Raw genomic sequence first — 17,611 nt, 5'->3', positions numbered from 1 at the left:
TCAAAACAAGTAGAACCGTGTTCGCTCGCGATGTAATCAAGTGTGGATGAATGAGTGAGTAAGCTCATTACGGAGTATAATATAATTTCATAAAATGACGAGAGATTACTGACTATACGGAAAATACAATCAAAAAGAATTCTTATGTTGTGACTAGATTTCGGGACTACTTCAAATTGGAAAGTAATGCATTTGGATAAATACCAATATCTGAAAGATACAGACATGAGTATTTTTAGTCAATAATTTGATTTTGAACAAAACATAACGTTCATATATGATTGCTTTTTAATGTGAATAAGAAAATTCTTTAAACAGGGTTTTGTGTCGAAAATATCGTACGTATCAAAAACTTACGTATGTCATTTTTCTTCTCCAAATCTTCGTAGTCAGAATCTCCTCTTCCATCAATGAATTGAAACACCGTTTTACAAATCTACGTTCTACGTTGGTCAGCATACATATTTAGACGAGCAGGAAATCGCCTGTATCAGTTTTTATCTGCAATCAAATTATAGGTCTTTAAAACAATGTTTATGTTCATTATGACGTCATATTGGATCGGCTTGGTAAACAAGGAATGGTACAGTAATGATGAAAATTTGAATACCAAAAAAGTACCAACGTATAGCACGTATACGCCTTTGACATTTTTCATAGCTGAGGGTGACTTGAGACATGCGTACATAAACTAAGTCGCTGAACCATTGGGTTGAAAGGAAATTGGCACAAGGAATGTCAATAACAGCAATCGCGATTTAGTAAGTGATAGCCTATAATTAATGCTGATAATATAAAACGACCACAACACTGAGACGTTTCAATTGGAAATTTGCTCAAAGTCACGAAAACTCAAAGTGAAGCTACCGACGACTACTAATATACCAATAGATACTGACACTATGTATATATAGAGAAAAATAATATTGCGCGTTAGTAAATATCAACTGACGCAGTTCCTGTTGATTTGATTGAGAAATAACTATGAGGTATTGAATTCCAAATAGCTGAATCTCGTGGAAGAAAATCTCGAAGCATAGAATATTTTGTCTGGTATTTCACTGACTGTAAACGGGTGGGAATTCACAGTAAACCGAACTTGACGAGAAAAATTGTTACACTTCCCAATGCATAACGCGAATCTATGGTTGTGACAATTTCTGTTTACTTATTGTCACCATCCAGAATTAACACTGAAGATAAGAAGAATAAGCTTTCAGGTGAGTCGACTTTAGACAAGAGTTGTAGGTAAAAAAAAAAAAAACTTTAGTTTATAGTAAAGGTGTATGTCGTATATGCGATAATATCTAAAAATTTCTGGCTAGCAGGTTGAAACATTAAAAATACCGTATGAAGAAAATACAGCGAAAATGCTAAATGACTATCGTGGATAACTTTTTCATTTCAGCCTATTTGTGACCAATGAGATTATGTACCATACTTTCATTTACTAAATTATATCTGAGATATTACTAAACATTTACTAAGTAACTGAAGAACGGACCAACGCGCCAACAAATAATGAAAAAATCTGATAATCACATAGCCAGTATTCATTAAGTCATTGACAAGAACAGACCGAATCTAACTTCCTTGCATTTGATTTGATTCTTTTTTTTTCAATACTTAAGATAATTTGGTAATTTTATGTTTGCAATAGTTTAGTTATACCGCTTCATAACTTCGGATATGATGAGATACAATATCAACGAAAGAAAGTTTATTAATATCAGGAACGAATTAAAAGTTTACTTCATCAGCGTTTCAATAGTTACAAACACGCCTAAAATAAATAGCAAACTCACATTTCACCGGAATTATCCTATTGACCATAGTCCATAGTATTTTATATATTAGGTTTCTCCGCAGGTAATTCAGAGTGGATAAATGCGTGCATGAGCTCAAGTTGGAGTGAAATAATTTATACGAAATTATACGAATTAAACAAAATTAAAAACAAATCAATTTCCCTTTTGTGACGAGATTTCGGGACCACAGCATTTTGAAAAATATCAGAATCTACAAGCTATAGAGTGATTTTATTCTATAATTTGATTTTGAGCAAAACATTACGTTGATATGTGAATCAGAAAGTTCCTCAACAGCGTTATATTCCCAAAAAAATATTACACCACAAAAACTTACGCCTTCTATTAATCTTCTCTAAATCTTTGTAGTCAGAATCTCCTCTTCTATCAATGAATTGAAACACCTTTATACGATTCTACACACCACATTGGTCAGCGAACGGCAAGTATTCGTCTGTATCGGTTTTTATCAACAATCAAATTATAACTCCATAAATAATGTTTCTATTAATTTTGACGTCATACTGAACCGATGGCCAGCCTGGTGAATAAAAAAGGATAAATTGATTACAAAAGTTTAAATATTAAAAAAGTACAGGCGTTTAGGACCTTTGGAATGTCAATGACAGCAAACACGATTTAGTAAGTGATATAACTGATTCTAACAATATAACACGACCATACAACTGACTCGATTTTATGAAGCGCACTCGCGTTTTCTGAATGTATGTAAGATGAAAGATTCTCACGCTCGAGAAATACCTGCAACAAGACCGAAAATCTCATAATATTCAATTAAAATAAATATCTTGACTAAAACTTTCTTGACGTGTTAAAAAGAATTTTTACAAAAAATTTAGTATGTTAAACAATTTATGTAGGAATTCTATTATGAAGATCTTTCAAAAAATTATATAATTCGTAATATTAGAGAAATTCTACCTCGCGCAGTTTCGACTACCACAGACTTAATCCCACTACACGGCAAGAGTTTCAGCTGCATTTAAACACCTTTATACAATTCTACATTCTATACTTGTCAGCAAACGTAGATAGACGAACAGCCAAATTAGATTCATTAAAATAGTGTTTATATTCCTTATGCCGTCATACTAAATCGCAAACCGGCCTGAGAAACAAAGACGGATGAAATAATGATGCAAGATTAAATACCAAAAGCTACCAACGTTCAGGACCCACGCTATTGGCATTTTTCAAAGCTTAGGATACCTTACAACATGCGTAAATAAATTTAGTCACTGAAACGTTGGGTTAAAAGAACTTGGCACAAACAATGTTAAATGAGAGCAATCGCGATTTAGTAAGTGATAGCCTATCCTACAACTAATGCTGGCAATATAACACGTCCATAACACTGACACGTTTTCATTGTAAATTTGCTCAAAGCAAACTCACGAGAACATACTCAAAAAATGATCTCAAAGTTAGGATAACGACGACCACTAATTTCATTTTATTTATTGTCACAATCCAGAACTATTAAAAATTTGATGAAACAGAGTTTGCAATGTAAGAGGAATCGAACATTTTTCTTCAATATCAAGAAACGAGTACAGGTATCGTATTATTAAAGCGTATTATTGTTTTACTATGTTTCTTGATATAAACTTTTATGTGCGTCGGTAGGTCAACTGAACAGACAAAAGTACTAAAAGCTGAAAGTGATTTTTTGCCGCATTGAACGACTTTCAACCGCGTTTTGCAGGTTCAGGAATTGCCTCATTGCTGCTCACAGTCGTCGGTTGCGATCTTGTTTAGTCATAGATGCGCCTGTCGTAAAATATTTCTCCGAACCCGGACATGCAAATGAGAAATAGCAGATGACACGCATTATGAGCAGAGTTCAAAATCGTACTCCACAAAAGATTGTTCCAAATGTTCTCGGAGTCTCTAGTAAAGTCTGTCTGGTTTTTAATTAACCTCCACAGAGCAAAGTATTACTGAGGGAAAACTTAGTTCCTCATTCAAAAATAAAGAAACCCAACATTGAGTAACTTTTATGTGAAACGTTTGGATTTTTTTTTTCAAATCCTGCGCCAAAAAACAACCCCGTCATCGCTCTAACTTAAAGAAAGTATTTATTCAGTTAAGGTTTGGCTTGGGGTTATGAATGCTGATTACTCCGGAAATTAAAATTTTCAAATCATTTATAACCCTAACTTGATGAATGATTGCTAATTTGTTATTTTAAAACTTGGCGTGGTGTTTGTCTCAAATCTCGCATTTTACCATTAGTTTCAGGGTCTCGGTATGAAAGATTCAAATAATTGTGTGCTAACTGATGTCTTTCATTACACTAGTTCGTTAAGTGTAATAGTTTGAACTTGTTATTTAGACACAGTTATGTTGAACGAGAGCTCCCCTATAAGGACTCAGTTCAGTTCTGAATCTGATGACGTTACGCAGTCGACGAAAAACATCTGACGCAGTGTCCCACAGCAGTATTTCGACAGTGTTTTGATTAATCACTGTAATTAGCAAATTGATAGCAAGCAGCTCGGATGCATTGTCAGTGTCTAGCTTAATGTTCATTGTTAGTTAGAGTCTTCCGAGACGTTTCTGATGTTTAGTATTGGTTTTAGTATTCTCAATTTTGCAGTTAAAAATACCAATTTGAATTGAAGTTAGAATCGGGGTTGAATGCGAGATGCCCGATTGTAATTAAAATATAATTTTTGACTGCAGGTTAGGGCTGTATTATAGTTATACTAAGTAAATAACAGCTGCTTTTATATTTTAGACATGCAAGTTACATTGAGTTCACTTTGGATTAAGCTTTATTGGATAGTGTCACCTGGGGATCTAAAACATGTGGTATGTATCTAATCAGTCTCAAATAAAGTAAAGTATATATAATTTTATGCATTTAGTTATGTGCTGATATTTGTAAATTTTAATTGCCACTGTACACTACCGTAAGATTTGTTTGGATATCCGCATGTTATAATCAGTTTGTTCATTGTTTTCTGTAGGCTACGTTCGAGATGTCGATGTTCTTGATTTCGTTTCAAGTACCATCGTAATAATTGTTATGAAAGAATTAAACCGATTTCAAATTGGATTCAATTGCGGCAAAACTTTGAGGCACAGAAAGCGTGATGGGCACTTTATCGCTTTGAGTCGAGTTGCTTGAAAACTGAATATAGTTGACAATAAATCGATTTGGCTGGGACAGGGCATGGGGCACGTTGACAATGGTCTCCATTCACGTGAGCCAGGAAAGTAGAAGGTTAACTCATTCTTAAATGTTATCAAAACAAGAAGAACCGTGTTCGCTCGCGATGTAATCAAGTGTGGATGAATGAGTGAGTAAGCTCATTACGGAGTATAATATAATTTCATAAAATGACGAGAGATTACTGACTATACGCAAAATACAATCAAAAATAATTCTTATGTTGTGACTAGATTTCGGCACTACTTCAAATTGGAAAGTAATGCATTTGGATAAATACCAATATCTGAAAGATACAGACATGAGTATTTTTAGTCAATAATTTGATTTTGAACAAAACATAACGTTCATATATGATTGCTTTTTAATGTGAATGAGAAGATTCTTTAAACAGGGTTATTGTCGAAAATATCGTACGTCTCAAAAACTTACGTATGTCATTATTCTTCTCCAAATCTTTGTAGTCAGAATCTCCTCTTCCGTCAATGAATTGAAACACCGTTATACAAATCTACATTCTACGTTGGTCAGCATACATAGATAAACGAGCAGGGAATCGCCTGTATCGTTTTTTTTTATCTGCAATCAAATTATAAGTCTTTAAAACAATGTTTATGCTCATTATGGCATCATATTGGACCGGATTGGTAAACAAGGAATGGTACAGTAATGATGAAAATTTAGTTACCAAAAAAGTACCAACGTATAGCACGTATACGCTTTTGACATTTTTCACAGCTGAGGATGTCTTGAGACATGCGTAAATAAATTCAGTCACTGAACCATTGGATTGAAAGGAAATTGGCACAAAGAATGTCAATAACAGCAATCGCGATTAAGTAAGTGATAGCTTATAATTGATGCTGATAATATAAAACTACCATAACACTGAGACGTTTCAATTGGAAATTTGCTCAAAGTCACGAAAACTCAAAGTGAAGCTACCGACGACTACTAAAATACCAATAGATACTGACACTATGTATATATAGGGAAAAATAATATTGCGCGTTAGTAAATATCAACTGACGCAGTTCCTGTTGATTTGATTGAGAAATAACTATGAGGTATTGAATTCCAAATAGCTGAATCTCGTGGAAGAAAATCTCGAAGCATAGAATATTTTGTCTGGTATTTCACTGACTGTAAACGGGTGAGAATTCACAGTAAACCGAACTTGACGATTAAAATTATTAGACTTCCCAATGCATAACGCGAATCAATGGTTGTGACCATTTCTATTTACTTATTGTCACCATCCAGAATTAACACTGAAGTTAAGAAGAATAAGCTTTCAGGTAAGTCGACTTGAGACAAGAGTTGTAGGAAAATAAAAAAAAAACTTTAGTTTATAGTAAAGGTGTATGTCGTATATGCGATAATATCTAAAAATTTCTGGAAAGCAGGTTGAAACATTGGAAATACCGTATGAATAAAATACAGGAAAATGCCAAATGACTATCGTGGATAACTTTTTCATTTCAACCTATTTGTCCCCAATGAGATTATGTACCGTCCTTTCATTTACTGAATTATATCTGAGATATTACTAAACATTTACTGAGTAACTGAAGAACGGACCAACGCGCCAACAAATACTGAAAAAATCTGAAAATCACATAGCCAGTATTCATCAAGTTACCGTTAGGTCATTGACAGAAACAGACCAAATCTAACCTCCTTGCATTTGAGATGATTCATTTTTTTTTCAGTACTTAAGATAATTTGGCATTTGTTAAATATATATAAATATACAAAATCTTTGTAGTATAACATATAAAGTCGCAATAAACTAGAAGCAAACATTCCCTTTTGAATAGTCTAGCTAGGAGACTTGGTTGTTTCTTTACAGAGCCGTGTTCGTGTTCGAGGTACTTCTATATAACATTGCACATTAGGGAACAATTCACGACCAACTTAAAATCCCAGATATGATCAGTTAAATATTTATTGGAAATAAAATTTGCAATGGACTATATTTTTCAAGATATTAGGAAACGAGCAAAATTAAAGCGTATACGTCTTTAACTTTATTTCTGAATATAAGATTTTATATGCGTCGGAAGTGCAACTGAACAGCTAAAAGTACTGAAAGCTAAAAGTGATTTTTTTAACAATTTACAAATTCAATTAATTTAATATTACTAAAACTTGTCCTTGACGATGGAAAACCCAAAATTGCAATGAACTCTAAATCAAACAAGCCTATTTTTTTGATTGCGACATAATTGCTTTTTGTACAGTAGCGTGTTAGAGTTGATACTACTATACAATATTATTGAGTTTGGAAGCATTAACGACCCGAATAGTATTTTATGTTTGCAATAGTTTAGTTAGACCGCTTCATAACTTCAGATATGATGAGATACACTATCAACGGAAGAAAGTTTATCAATATCATGAACGAATTAAAAGTTTACTTCATTAGCGTTTCAATAGTTACAAACCCGCCTGAAATAAATACCAAACTCACATTTCACCGAAATTATCCTATTGACTATAGTTCATAGTATATTATACTTTGGGTGCCTCCGCAGGTAATCCAGAGTGGATAAATAAGTGAGTCAGCTCAAGTTGGGGTGAAATAATTTTATTAATGACGATATTTCCGAATATACGAAAATTAAAATCGAATCAATTTCTCGTGTTGTGACGAGATTTCGGGACCACTTCAAACTTGCGAAATACAGCATTTTGAAAAATATCAGAATCTACAAGTTATAAAGTGATTTTATTCACTAATTTGATTTTGAGCAAAAAATTACGTTGATATGTGAATCAGAAGGTTTCTCAACAGCGTTATATCCGAAAAAAATATTACACCTCAAAAACTTAAAACTTCTTTTAAATCTTTGTAGTCAGAATCTCCTCTTCTATCAATAAATTAAAACCCCTTTATACAATTTTACACTCCACTTTGGTCAACAAACGGCAAGTATTCGTCTGTATCGGTTTCTTTCAACATTCAAATTATTACTCCATTCATATTGACGTCATACTGAACCGATGGCCAACCTGGTGAACAAAGAAGGATGAAATGATTACAAAAGTTTAAATATCAAAAAAGTACATACGTTTAGGACCTTTTGAATGTCAATGACAGCAAATGCGATTCAGCAAGTGATATAACTGATTCTAACAATATAACACAACCATACAACTGACTCGATTTTGTAGGAAAATTTGCTCAAAGCAAAGTCACGCGAAATTACTCAAAAGATCTTTGATCTCAATTTTGTTTACTTCATTAGCGTTTCAATAGTTACAAAATAGCCTAAATACAACAGCAAACTCACAATTCACTGAAATATTCTTGTTATCTTTTTCTCTTCTCTGCAACTGGTTTGACTTCTCCTCCTGTCAATCAATCAATCATTTATTCGTCGTCACAAAAACATCAAATGCACAAAAAATTGGTACAATAAATAAATATAATAATAATGATATTTGTGCAACAGGAGTCGCGAGGGATCCTATTAGGTCTTCAAGCAGCGACACCTAAAGCGCTGTTACTGGTTCAGTGTAAAAAAATAACTACATTTGCTACAAACATTGACTATGCAATAGTCGTTATGATGAACATATTTTGAATCATTGAAAAAATTCGCAGCAAACGCAACTTTACTAAAATCATATAATAGAGAAAAAAAAAGAAAAACAACTCAACTATAAATTTATAAAAAAGGCATATTTGAATAAAAGTATATAAGTTACATAAAAGACAAACGACAAGCGAGGGGAAAATGGTTAGACCAGGGGTCGGGAACCCATGGCTCGCGAGCCATATATGGCTCTTTTGGTGACGGCATATGGCTCCCAGAAAAATATAATATTCTAAGACTAAGCTTACTATTGTTACGAGATCCCAAACTCTTTTATAGCCGAATTTGGCAGGAAATTCCCAATACGTTTCAGAACACGCGCCCAGCACATGTCTATGTTATGTAAGATATTACTAGACAGGCATTGTGACAAACAAGGGGATTCTGGAACATATATTGTGACATCACAAAGCGATATAGTTTTTAAAACACTACGGATATGCCTAAACGAAAAAGGCTGATGAGTATCGTAGATTTCAACTTGGGCTGCATGTGAGCAACCGTTCAAGACCCGCAGCGACTACATGCAGCATCAGAAATCACATTAAATGTATATTGACACTATATGTGTTGACTTTTGAGTAAACATTTCAGGCCTGATTAAGTGAAGAAATGGTATATGGCTCGCACGGAAATGCAATTGGAAATATGTATATTTTATGGCTCTCTTGACCAAAAAGGTTCCCGACCCCTGGGTTAGACCAAAGACAAAATTGTAAGTGACTAATTGAATAGAAGTTGGTAAGCTCTAATAAATCATAAAACGTTGATATGTATATATATACAATATGCTCCACAGTAAGTGGGCATAAAATTTACGAAAGAATGGTAGGCATATGCTTGCTCAATAAATTAAAATATAACGAATTTTGGCATTTTAGTGTAGAGGTTGCACCAAGGTTGGTAAAGTTAAAGTACCGGGTACTTTAGAAATAGACTCCTTACACCTATAGTTCCTCCGGCTTTTTGGGCAGCCATGGCGACAGTCTACAAATGCGACTACTGGGCTATGAACAGAAGATGGCGAATCATACTGAATACGGTACTCCAATCAATGGCTGATGGAAGAGAGATAATAACTAATATATTTACTTTTTAGATATAATTTGAAACCGTAATAGCCTAAAGATTTAATGGTACTTGGTAAGGCATTCCACAGTTTCACACCCGTGTATTTTATGGATTTCTGTGTCCTGCTTGATGAATATCTTGGGACATACCGGTAATATGAACTTGACGAAGCTGATCTAGTAGAGTATGAATGGATATTACTCTGCCTTCTGAAAATTCCCGCGAATGCCATGGGAAGCTTGTTATCGAAGTACTGGTGCATGAGTTTCAGTATCTCAAATTCATGGATATGACCAAGCTTAATAATTCGACACCTGTGGTACAAAGGATCTAGTCTAGATCGGAAAGGTGCACTACATATGGCTCTAATTGCTTTGTTTTGCAAAACTTCTAATCTGTGGAGTAGAGTCGATGACGCACTACCCCAAGTTATAATGCCATACTGCAGATACGACTGGAAAAGAGAAAAATAAACCAATCGGAGAGCTGGCATGGTGAGGAATTTTCTTAGTTTAAATAATAAACCTGTTGCACTTGACAACTTTCCAGCAATGTAATTAATGTGTGATGTCCATTTCAATTGGTCATCAATGTGGATACCTAGGTATTTGTATGAGTTGACATTTTCAAGTGGAACCTTGTCAATCAATCAATCATCAATCAATCAATCGTTTATTTTGTCATCACAAAAAAACACGTTCAAACATGAAGTGACATAATGAATAAATTACAGTACGAATCATGTTTTTGTGTGACCGGGGTCGCGAGGGACCTAAGAAGGTCTTCAAGCAGCGACACCTACAGCGCTACAGGTTAGAATAAATATAATTGAATGAGGGATAAAATGAATAAATCCTAGGAATAAGTCACAACTGATACAATTACAGCGACATTCGAAGTGTATGCGATTATGACACAGTAAAACAGAAAATGTAACTTTCACGGAATAATTACTAACAACTAATAAAAACTCGAGGAAAGCAAGATAAAAGCACAGAAAAAATATAGGAAGGGCAAGTTTGGCGGAATATGCAACTAAAAGCAATATAAGGCAAACAGTAAATCGAAAATATTTACAGCAAATGCAATTTAGGAGACACTTACGAAAAATTGATAAGGTCTAACAATGAGCATATATGCTCATTGGGTCTAATGAGGAATACAAACAAACTATTACATCTATATAATGTACATAATAAAGAGGAAAAGATAAAACGGCCTGGTCATTGAAAATAATAGCGAACGTAGGTTAAGGGCAATAAGCTATCGCTCTCCACTCTGAACGATTTTTGAATCAACTATTAATGTAGCAGATACTCTCGGATTCCGACTCCTTGCACCTATTTTCGTTCGGGTTGATTGACGTTAGCCAGTGTAGGCCAGATCGTTACGGTAATAAAAAGTAAGCGATCTTAGTAGAAATTTCAATGGTTACCCGTACTGGTATAAGAGGAGAGATAATCACCGATATATTTATTTTTTAGGTCTCTTTTAAAAGTGCAATATGCTAGGGATCTAATGGTATTAGGTAAAGCGTTCCACAGTTTCACACCTATATATTTAATGGATTTCTGTGTTCTGCTCGAGGAGTACCTTGGGACATGGAATGAACCTGATGAAGCCGATCTGGTAGAGTAGGAATGGATATTACTCTGCTTCGTAAAAAATTCGGTGAATGCCATGGGAAGTTTGTCATCAAAGTACTGGTGCATGAGTTTCAATACCTCAAATTCATGAATATGACCAAGTTTAATTATTCCACATCTGTGGTATAAAGGATCTATTCTAGACCGAAATGGTGCGTTACATATGGATCGAACTGCTTTGTTTTGTAAAACCTCCAATCTTCGAAGGAGAGTAGTCGATGCGTTACCCCATGATATGATACCATACTGTAGATATGACTGGAAAAGAGAAAAATAGACCATTCGAAGGACTGGCATGGTAAGAAATTTTCTAAGTTTGTATAACATACCAGTTGCACTTGCCAGCTTTCCAGCAACATAGTTAATATGGGTGGCCCATTTCATTTGATCATCAATGTGGATGCCAAGGTATTTAAATGAGTTCACATTTTCGAGTAGAGATCCATTAATGCTAATCTCAAGTCGAATTTTATTTTTACGATTATTTTTGTGGCTAATTAATAGGCATTTAGATTTTTCGACATTAATCGTGAGTTTATTGTTAGTCATCCAAGTTGAAATTTTATCCATTTCAGAGTTCATACCCAATTCCAAATCACTTGGAGAAGCTGAACTTCCAAACAATCCGGTATCATCAGCAAAGAGTTTGACAAGCAAGTTAGTGGCGTGCGGAAGATCATTGACGAAAAGGAGGAACATTAATGGGCCAATTATCGAACCCTGTGGAATTCCACATTGTACAGTTGCAAGCTCGGAGCAACTTGATCCGATTTTTACACACTGCTGGCGATAACTCAGATAGCTCTGGAAAAATTTTGACGCGTGGCCGCGAAAACCATAATGGTTCATTTTTCTAATTAGTATGCTATGGTCAACGGTATCGAATGCCTTTTTGAGGTCAAGAAAAATAGCACTGATAAATTCCCTACTCTCTAACTTATCATAGAAATAAGAAATCATATCGAGAATTGCATGATTAGTGGAGTGTTGTTTTTGGAACCCAAACTGGGATTTGTTTATAATGCCATGTCTTTCTATGAATTCGGTTAGTCTAGCATGTAAAAGCCTTTCAAATACTAAAGTCAATGGGGATAGAACTGATATTGGACGATAATTTGATGTACATTCTTTATCCCCAGATTTATATACCGGTGAAACTTTGGCAGTTTTCAAACTATGAGGGAAAATTCCAAAGTCTATAGAGGCATTAAATAATTTACATAGCAATGGGGAAACTATGTCAACAGCATATTTTAGAAATTTCGCTGGAATATTATCATAACCAACCGATTTACCATCAGGTAAACTTGCTATTGTGTAATATACTTCATTGACGGTTATTGGTCTCAGAAAAAAAGACTCTTTTATTGGATTCTTAAGGTTGCTCAAAAAAGATTCAGTGTGAGGGATTTTTTCAGAAAGCTTAGGGCCTATAGAGATAAAATAATCATTAAAATAGTTGGCAATAAGATCTGGATTGCTTACTTTCTGCCCAGTTTCTGTTTTTATTGCTTTAATTGTAGTTGTTGATGTTGTGTCTTTTTTTATATTGACCAGTCGCCCAATTAGGTTCCACGTTGATTTAACGTCGCCACTGACTTGTTTAAATTTATTAAAGTAATACAATTTCTTTGCTTTAGCTATCAAGACTCTAAGTAAATTGCTGTAAGTTTTGTATAATCTATATTTTGTGTCGCTACCATTTTTAAAATATTTTTTATGCATTTTCTGTTTCGTCTTAATTGATACGCGGATGCCTTTAGTCAACCAAGGTTTAGCTAGAAGTCTATTCTCTCGCCGACTCAGTGGTTTCATTGGTGCATTGGCATCAATGGTTGATTTAAATATCTGAATGAATGAATCGAATAAAATATTTAAATTATCAGATGTAATTTGGCAATTCGATATGGGGTGCAAAGAACATTCTAGGTCAGATCTATAGCTATCAATAGAGAAATGTCTCATATCTCGCCTTAGTAATCTGTTTTTATTTATCTTACTAACGGGAGCAGAGATTGTACATAATTGTGCATAATGATCACTAATATCACTTAGGATGACAAAGCTTGACAAATCATGGTTAATGGAATTTGTAAAAATATTATCTATCAATGTACTGGATGTACGAGTTACTCGTGTTGGTTTAGTAATTAGGGGCAGTGATAAATTGGCAAGGTGTATATCAATATACCTCATAGTGGCCAGATCTGTTGAATGACTCAATAAATCAGTGTTCGAGTCACCCAGTAGGATAAATAATTTTTTGTCCCTATTCAACTTTTCTAATGCATTGGAAATAGTTTCGGTAAATTTGATGATATCTTTTCTGGGGTGTTTATAGATTACTCCAATTATGAAAGAGATGTTGGAATTTAGTTTTAAGTTGATCCATAAATCTTCACAGTCTGGATGTTCTAGATCGTATTCATGAATCTCACAAAAACCAAGGTCTCGAGTAATATATAGGCCAACTCCCCCAGCAATTGTTTTGGAAGGTTTGTGAATGAATTCATAATTATAAATGGAAATATTTGAGGTGGGAGTCGCACCAAGCCTCGTTTCTGAATTGTCAATATTAATTTGAAGCCGAATTTTATTTTTTTCATTTATCCTGGGACTAATTAATAAGATTCTTTTCTAAATTCTTTTCTAAAAGAATTTGTGTTTATTTTTCAAATGCTTCTCAGCTTAATAAAAGTCTGTCTTTTGCGCGTATCGCTGACTCCCTGGAATAAAAATAAAGCATATACTGCATTGTTTTAACTAATTACTGCGTCATGAGGAACCTATTTCTAACATTTCAATGTGGACAAAGAAAACATAAAAGGCTTTTAAGCTAAAGCGCACTCGTGTTTCCTGAATGTATGTAAGATTAAAGATTCTCACGCTCGATAAACAACCTGCAACAAGACCGAATACCTCATAATAATTAATTAAAAAAAATATCTTGACTGAAACTTTTTCGATGTTAAACAATTTATGTAGGAATCCTATTATACAGATCTTTCAAAAATGATTGTAATATTATAGAAATTCTACCTCGCGCAGTTTCGACTACCACAGACTTAAGCTCCCTAAACGGCAAGAGTTTCAACTGCATTTAAACACCTCAACACAATTCTACATTCTACACTTCAGCAAACGTAGATAGACGAACAGCAATCACGATTTAGTAAGTGATAGCCTATAACTAATGCTGGCAATATAACACGACAACAACACTGACACGTTTTCATTGTAAATTTGCTCAAAGCAAACTCACGAGAACTTACTCAAAAGATGATCTATCTCTAAGTTAAGCTAACGACGACCACTAATTTCATTTTACTTATTGTCACCATCAAGAATATTAAAGGGATAAATGGAATAGGTTTTCAGGTAGATCGATTTATGACAAGAGTTGATAGGAAAATATATCAAAGCACTTTAGAGTTGAGGCGTATGCGTATATACGATAATATCGAATAATTGCTGGCAAGCAGGTCGAAACATTAGAAATATTGTATGAAGAAAATGCAGCGAAATACTAAATGACTATCGAGGATAACTTTTTTTTTTATTTCAACCTATTTTTTCTCTACCAATGAGAATATGTACCGACCTTTTATTATAAACTTTATCTGAGATATGACTTGAAATTGATAGCTGAAAAACGGGACAACGCGCCAACAAATACTGCATGAAAAAATCACATAGCCAGTATTTAATAAGTTACTGTTAGCATAGCTTATTGACAGAAATAGACCGTTTCTAAACTTTTTGCATTTAAAATAATTCATTTTTTCAATACTTGAGATCATTTGGCATTAGTTAAAATTATATAAATGTACAAAATCGCGTTCGCAGCACCTCGTTCGTGTTAAAAAATTGATGAAACGAAATTTGCAATGAAATAAGAGTCAATATCAAGAAACAAGTATAATTATCGCAATATTAAAGCGTATTAGTGTTTTACTATGTTTCTTGATATAAACTTTTATGTGCGTCGGTAGGTCAACTGAACAGATGAAAGTACTGAAAGCTGAAAGTGATTGTTTGCAATCGCTGAAGACTTGAGCACACCGCACGGCACAGGTTTTAACTGCGTTTTGCAGGTTCAGGAATTGCCTCATTGCTGCTCACAGTCGTCGGTTGCGGTCACGTTTAGTCGTAGATGCGCCTGTCGTAAAATATTTCTCCGAACCCGGACATGCAAATGAGAAATAGCAGGTGACACGCAATAAGAGCAGAGTTTAAAATCGTACTCCTCGAGACATTGTTCCAAATGTTCTCGGAGTCTCTAGTAAAGTCTGTCTGGTTTTTAATTAACCTCCACAGAGAAAAGTATTCGTCAGGGCAAACTTAGTCCCTGATTCAAAAACAAAGAAACCCAACATTGAGTAACTTTTATGTGAAACGTTTGGATCTTTTTATTACAAATCCTGCGTCAAAAAACAACCCCGCCACCGCTCTAACTAAAAAAAGTAAATATCCAGTTAGGGTTTGGCTTGGGGTTAGGAATGCTGATTATTCCGGGAATTAAAATTTTTAAATCATTTATAACCCTAACTTGATGACTGATTTGCTAATTTGTTCTTTTAAAACTTGGCGGGCTTTTTTTTCTAATCTTGCATTTTCCCATTATTGTCAGGGTCTCGGTATAAAAGATTCAAATAATTATGTGCTAACTGATGACTTTCATTGCACTAGTTCGTTAAGTGTAACAGTTTGAACTTGTTATTTAGACACAGTTATGTTGAACGAGAGCTCCCCTATAAGGACTCAGTTCAGTTCTGAATCTGATGACGTTACGCAGTCGACGAAAATCATCTGACGCAGTGTACCATAACAGTATTTCGATAGTGTTTCGATTAATCACTGTAATTAGCAAATTGATAGCAAGCAGCTCGGATGCATTGTCACTGTCTAGCTTAATGTTCATTGTTAGTTAAAGTCTTCGGAGACGTTTATGATGTTGAGTATTGGTTTTAGTATTCTCAATTTTGCGGTTAGGAATACCTATTTGGATTGAAGTTAGAATCGGGGTTGAATGCGAGATGCCCGATTGTAATTAAAATATAATTTTTGACTGCAGGTTAGGGCTGTATTATAGTTATACTAGGTAAATAACAGCTGCTTTTATATTTTAGCCATTCAAGTTACATTGAGTTCACTTTGGATTAAACTTTATTGGATAGTGTCACCTGGGGATCTAAAACATGTGGTATGTATCTAATCAGTCTCAAAAAGAGTAATGTATATATAATTTTATGGATTTAGTTATCTGCTTATATTTGTAAATTTTAATTGCCACTGTACACCAATGTAAGATTTGTTTAGATATCCGCATGTTATATTCAGTTTTTTCATTATTTTCTGTAGGTTAGGTTCGAGATGTCGATGTTCCGGATTTTGTTTCAAGTACCATCGTAATAATTGTTATGAAAGAATTAAACCGATTTCAAATTCGATTCAATTGCGGCAAAACTTTGAGGCACAGAAAGCAAGATGGGCACTTTATCGCTTTGAGTCGAGTTGCTTGAAAACTCAATTTAGTTGACAATAAATCGATTTGGCTGGGACAGGGCATGGGGCACGTTGACAATGGTCTCCATTCACGTAAGCCAGGAAAGTAGAAGATTAACTCATTCCTAAATGTTATCAAAACAAGAAGAACCGTGTTAGCTCGCGATGTAATCAAGTGTGGATGAATAAGTGAGTGAGCTCATTACGGAGTATAATATGATTTCATAAAATGACGAGAAGATTCCTGACTATACGGAAAATAAAATCAAAAATAATTCTAATGTTGTGACTAGATTTCGGGACTACTTCAAATAGGAGAGTAATGCATTTGGAAAAATACCAGTATCTGAAAGCTACAGACATGAGTATTTTTAGTCAATAATTTGATTTTGAACAAAACATAACGTTCATATATGATTGCTTTTCAAAGAAAATAAGAAGATTCTTTAAACAGGAATATTGTCGAAAATATCGTACGTCTCAAAAACTTACGCATGTCATTATTCTTCTCCAAATCTTTGTAGTCAGAATCTCTTCTTCCATCAATGAATTGAAACACCGTTATACAAATCTACATTCTACGTTGGACAGCATACATAGATAGACGAGCAGGGAATCGCCTGTATCGCTTTTTATCTGCAATCAAATTATAAGTCTATAAAACAATGTTTATGCTCATTATGGCGTCATATTGGACCGGATTGGTAAACAAGGAATGGTACAGTAATGATGAAAATTTAATTACCAAAAAAGTACCAACGTATAGCACTTATACGCTTTTGA

General features: G+C 34.3%; 3 long non-coding RNA genes across 4 annotated transcripts; 2 read left to right on the top strand and 1 right to left on the bottom strand.

The window, feature by feature from the left end:
• Positions 1-7,836: 7,836 nt before the first annotated feature.
• On the bottom strand, positions 7,837-17,611 carry LOC144432410 (uncharacterized). 2 transcript variants are annotated; one of them, XR_013480601.1, is made up of 3 exons: positions 17,321-17,611; positions 8,301-8,361; positions 7,837-8,019 (listed from the first exon to the last, which is right to left on the bottom strand). It is a non-coding gene; the product is annotated as an uncharacterized LOC144432410 (long non-coding RNA). The 2 variants fall into 2 exon arrangements; XR_013480600.1 differs by lacking the exon at positions 17,321-17,611 and having other exon boundaries at positions 8,301-8,746.
• Positions 9,700-17,322, top strand: LOC144432411 (uncharacterized). The gene is made up of 3 exons (XR_013480602.1): positions 9,700-10,171; positions 16,453-16,526; positions 16,685-17,322. It is a non-coding gene; the product is annotated as an uncharacterized LOC144432411 (long non-coding RNA).
• Positions 11,145-13,205, top strand: LOC144411874 (uncharacterized). Its single transcript, XR_013468938.1, has 2 exons — positions 11,145-11,621; positions 11,899-13,205. It is a non-coding gene; the product is annotated as an uncharacterized LOC144411874 (long non-coding RNA).

The sequence above is a fragment of the Styela clava genome, chromosome 15, assembly GCF_964204865.1.
Source record: "Styela clava chromosome 15, kaStyClav1.hap1.2, whole genome shotgun sequence".
Lineage (NCBI taxonomy): Eukaryota > Metazoa > Chordata > Ascidiacea > Stolidobranchia > Styelidae > Styela > Styela clava.
Note: the sequence above shows the minus strand (reverse complement) of the source record. Positions and strands in the feature narration are given on the sequence as shown.